This window comes from Lactuca virosa, chromosome 3, assembly GCF_052849685.1.
Source record: "Lactuca virosa cultivar CGN04683 chromosome 3, Lactuca_virosa_CGN04683_v6, whole genome shotgun sequence".
Classification (NCBI taxonomy): Eukaryota; Viridiplantae; Streptophyta; class Magnoliopsida; order Asterales; family Asteraceae; genus Lactuca; species Lactuca virosa.
Genome location: NC_136428.1, coordinates 433,310,881 through 433,316,602, shown reverse-complemented (window position 1 = coordinate 433,316,602; position 5,722 = coordinate 433,310,881).

Genomic DNA, 5,722 nt, shown 5'->3' with positions numbered 1-5,722 from the left:
TTATCAGACATATTGTAAAGGCAAGATAGCACTCTTACGATATATTCCGATAGGTGTCATTCACTATCATAAGCCTTTCATTTCCTGCATTTACTCAATTCTCTACGATTCTTCTCCATAACGTTTTGTACATCCAAGCAGACGTTCGGTGTACCGGGCGAGAATTTAAGATAAGAAAGCTTTATTTACGATAGACGTATAAATCTCCTTATCACTCCGAAATGTTTACATGCTAGTTCTAAAACCGTATCCGTACGCTTAGAATCCTAAACACATAAGGTTTCCAGATCCGGTTGGCAACAAACCATAGATCCAAACAAATAATAGCATATATGGCAAACATATAGCACATAAAAGCATTTTAGGCATCTTTCCTAAAATAAACTAGTGCTCGTGTCTAAAATATGGTAGACACTCATCTCACAATCATCACTTAGCATTCTAAGTTTAAGTCTAAAAATCCTACAAATTCCTAGTTCGCTTAAACTAATGCTCTAATACCAACTATGACATCCCCAAATTTCACGGCAAGAAAATACCGATTTTGTTTATGCTTTCTAAAATAAAATCAGAGTAATCTTTTAAAGAAAACTGTTGTGGAATTTGTTCCCAGAAAACATGATAAATACTTTATCCAAGCATCTCCGAAGAGATGTATTTTATTCGTTTTAAAACATTTGGGATGTCCTGGTCAATATAGACACATAAGCATAAACCGAACTTACATTCATCTACACTAATGATATACATCTCTTTAATCTCTCAGTGTAATGTGTCTTTGTATCGATACCTGTGATACAAAAATATTGAGTAGGTCAAGTTTGGAAACCTGGTGAGTACATAAGGATTTCAATCCCACAATGTTATAACATATATATAATTTAGAATTCACACAATATAAAATTTTCTATATATATATATATATATATATATATATATATATATATATATATATATATATATATATATATATATATATATATATATAACCAACTCTTACCCCACCCCGTCAATCCTCTCAACGAGACTTAAAACTAACCTCTCGACCTGATCCATACTCCCGGATCTAAAACTAACCTCTCGACCTGATCCATACTCCCGGATCTAATAACAAATAACTATGTCCTGTCCATACTCCCGGACTAAGGACAACTGACTATGTCTTAATCCATACTTCCGGATTAATGACAGATTATATGTCCTGTCCATACTCCCGGACTAAGGACAACTGACTATGTCTTAATCCATACTCCCAGATTAATGACAGAGTATATGTCCTGTCCATACTCCCGGACTAAGGACAACTGACTATGTCTTAATCCATACTCCCGGATTAATGACAACTGACTAAGTCTTAATCCATACTCCCGGATTAATGACAATTGAGTAAGTCTTAATCCATACTCCCAGATTAATGACAACTGACTAAGTCTTAATCCATACTCCCGGATTAATGACAACTTTAAAGTTCTATTCTCCGTATATATCTCAATCGTACTCATAAAGAGATACTACCCCATAACCATTATAACCAATCTTAGGTTTACTCTTTAACCTAAATTGTCATAAACAATCAGGTATGTTCTTTAACACTTAATTCAGACATCATCAAATAACTCACACAAAACGTATACTTAATACATTTAAACAATACTTGTATTAAAATCATGTTCATGAAAGGGACTATGCACTCACTTGATAAGACGATGCTCGGACAGCACTACGGCTCTTCAAGCAGTATTCTTTGGTGAAACCGGTAATGTTTTCTCAGAAACCGGACTTCTCGCGGGTAAAGTTTCGGCTCGAAAACTCTTTCTCTCTGGATCTTCGGGGATTCAGGACTTGCTTCGGGTGTCAGGATGATATCGGGGCTTCGGGAGGGCTTCCAGAAGGCTTAGAGAGGGTATAGAGAGTGAGAGAGTAAGAAAATAGCAACCTAAACCGACTGCCCTTCGATTCTATTTATAGGGCTGATTTTTTGATTTTCACGTCGTGAACCCTTATTTCACGTCGTGGGCTTGGTCAGGCATAGGTCATTGCATTCATCATCAGTCTACTTGCTCTGTCAGGCTCAAGAAGGCTCCAGAAGTCAGTTCACGTCGTGAAAACTGTTTTCACGTCGTGGTCTCTAACACAACTTTGGGGTTCGCGCCCCGAACTTCAAATATTCATAAATTTTGCATACGAGCTCTGTTTTCAACGTTCTTTATATCGACGCATGGGTGAGATTATTCTCTACAACTCTTGTTTAGACTCCGTAGGCTAATTTTGACTTTAATTTTTATTATATTTATTTTTAGTAGGCCGGGACAGGAAAACTCCGTTATAAACTCATAACTTCTTCATCCGACGTCCGTTTTCGTCTGTCTTTTTACCGCTGCACTACTATCGACGAGATCTTCGATTTTCGTTTAGATTGTTTCGGCTAAAAATCACTTCATCGTAAATTCACTATTTACGTCGCGCTGTGTCGTGCCGGTTCTGTCGCGAAACTTCGACAGGTCAGAACTTCTTCGTTATAACTCGGATTTCAGCATTCTTTATATATACGGAACCCTTGTAACATATACTACAACGTAGTTAATATTAATCCTTCTAAATAATCTTCCATCAAAAAGTCATTTTTTTGACGCTTATCATCTCTAAATTGACTAGCCCTGATCTACGGGCGTTACAGTTTCCCAGCCCAAAATTCAACTATCAAACATTTGACAGTTTAAGCCCCTTTATTCAATTAATCTCTTTTAGTCACCAAATTAATTCCTAATTAATTTATGACTAATATTAATTAAATAATATGTTTCTCCTTTAATATATTATTCTTATAATATATTAATAAATCATAATATCTTCTCTCTCTCCATATATTACCATGTCAAGTTGCTATGGTGAAGGCAACCCAAAAGGACCATGCACAACCGGGTCAAATACTTACCAAATATAGTTACGGGCTTAGACACTAATCCAACAGACAATAGTGACTCCGCTTTTGGAGCAGATCCGGGAGGCCCAGCAGGAGGCTATAAAGGAGGAACACCGGAAGAGTGAGCATATAGTAGGCCAGATTTCCTTCTTCGACTATGATAGTCACGGGCTGTTGACAGTCCATTGCGGAATGTGGGTTCCGTACGCGGGTGGGGTGTGCCAGATCCTGATGGAGGACGCGCACAGGTCTAGATTTTCAATCCATCCCAGGGCGACAATGTTGTATAGATATCTTCGTCCTGATTACTGGTGGCCCTACATGAAGCGGGATGTAGTCTGGTACATTGAGAGGTGCTTGACCTGCAGGAAGGTCAAGGTCGAGCACCAGAGACCTCACGGCAAGATGCAGCCATTGGATATCCCTGTGTGGAAATGGGAGCATATTACTATGGATTTCATCACGAAGCTTCACAGGACCGCACGAGGAGTGGATTCGATTTGGGTCATCGTGGATCGGTTGACTCAGAGTTCCCATTTCATTCCGATTCAGGAGAGTTTTTTGGCCGAGAAGTTGGCCGACATCTACATCAGAGAGGTAGTAGCGCGACATGGGGTGCCAGTTTCTGTGATTTCTGACAGAGATGTACGATTCACTTTCAGATTCTGGAAGAAATTTCATGACAAGTTGGGTACTCGTCTGCACTTTAGCACGGCTTTTCACCCGCAGACGGATGGTCAGAACGAGAGGACCATCCAAACCTTGGAGGATATGATGCGGTCATGCGTTTTGGACTTCGGTGGTAGCTGGGATACCTATCTTCCCTTAGCAAAGTTTTCCTACAATAATAGTTACCACGCCAGCATTGACCGACCTCCCTTTGAGCTGCTTTATGGGAGGAAGTGCAGGACCTCGATATGTTGGGGTGAGGTCGGTCAGAGGGTCATGGGGAGTACCGAGGAGGTACTAAAGACTACGGAGTTGATCCAACAGGTCAGGGGTAGGCACCAGACAACACAATGTTGGCAGAAAAGTTATGCTGACAAGCGCCGATCAGAATTAGAGTTCCAGGTGGGAGATATGGTTCTACTAAAGGTATCACCTTGGAAGGGTGTCATTCGGTTTAGGAAGTGGGGAAAGTTGGGCCCCGGGTACATTGGTCCGTTCAGGGTTTTGGCCCTGGTGGGTCGGGTTGCATATCGACTGGATCTGCCAGCCGAGTTTAGCCAGATTCACAACACCTTTCATGTCTCCCAGCTGCGGAAGTACTTGGTAGATGATTATGCAGTCGTGCCCTTAGAGCATATTCAGGTGGACGACCGCCTGAACTACATTGAGAGACCTGTGGCGATCTTAGACCAGAAGGCGAAAACCCTGAGGAACAAGGTTTTGCAGTTGGTGAAGGTGCAGTGGTTGCACCACAAGGGTTCGGGGTGGACATGGGAGCCAGAGGAGAAGATAATAGGGCACTATACAGAGTTATTCGAGGCAGCAGACTTAGAGGATGAAGTTTGAAATAAGTGGGGGAGATTTGTAACGCCCAATTCTTGGTATATAATTGAATCCTTAAATTATTCATTTTTGCACAAGAACTCGACGAGTTGGAGGCCCAAACTTGTCGAGTAGGGATGTAATTTGGACACTGATTGAGAAATCTACTCGACGAGTTAAGCAGCCCAACTCGACGAGTAGGACTGTCAAAATGAAGCCCTAATTTTAAGGGATTTGCACCCTATTTAAACAACTTAACCCCATAACCTGACCTCATTTATAGCCTCCATTGTCCTAAACCCTAGCCACAAAACCCTAATCCATTATTATGAGTTTTGAGCCATTTGTGTGCTTTCTTTGTGATTTTGAAGAAGGAGATACATGAAGAAAGAGCAAGGATGTGCAAGGGAAGAGTAGATCCAGAAGTTAGGCCTCATTTCTGGTTCATTTGAGGTACAAAGCTCCTATCTTGACTATAGAATGCTTAGATCTAGTTTTAGGGCATTTTCTCCATGTTTTGGTCCAAGAGTGCTGGTTTTTGGGACTTGGACGTCCCATGTGGGCAAACCAATCAGATCTAGGGACTTTGGGGGATTCCATGGCATAAAGGTGCCAACTTTATGGTCATGGAAGTCCCATGTAACTTGTAGACTATCTTTTTGACCTATTGAGCCAAGTATGCCATGCATGTATGAAAAGATTAGAACTTTACATGACCAAACTGACCCTAGAGTCCAGATCTATGATCCTATGGCTTGTAATGAAGTTTTGATGGCTTTTGAAGTTGGAACCAAGCCATTTTGAGCTAGGGTTAGGACTCATTTCTTCTAGAATGGGTCTTAATGAGTAAAGTCAGAAACTTTACCCTCTTAGAGGTGTATTCGGTCCCAAAACTAGAGTATGGGGCTTAGATTCGAAGAATAAGGATTTAATCCATTAAGAAAGCTTAACAGACTAAGAACTCGACAATTCCATAGAGGAACTCGACGAGTTCGGTCAAAGTGACCCGATTCTGGATAAGGGAAAACTCGACGAGTTTAGGATGGACTCGACGAGTGGGGTTGGAAAGTCCCGATTCTGTTTTAGGGTAAAACTCGTCGAGTTGGAGGATAACTCGATGAGTTGGATTGTGATTTCAAAGTTTGATGATTTATGAGACTCGGCGAGTTGATGGACCAACTCGGCGAGTTGAGTCAACTAGAATGTTGACTTTAACCATAATGTTGACTTTGACCAGGGGTGTTGACTTTGACTTTGTCCAAAGTTGACCCTTAAGGGGTCATGAGTATGAAACAGTAATTAAGGAAA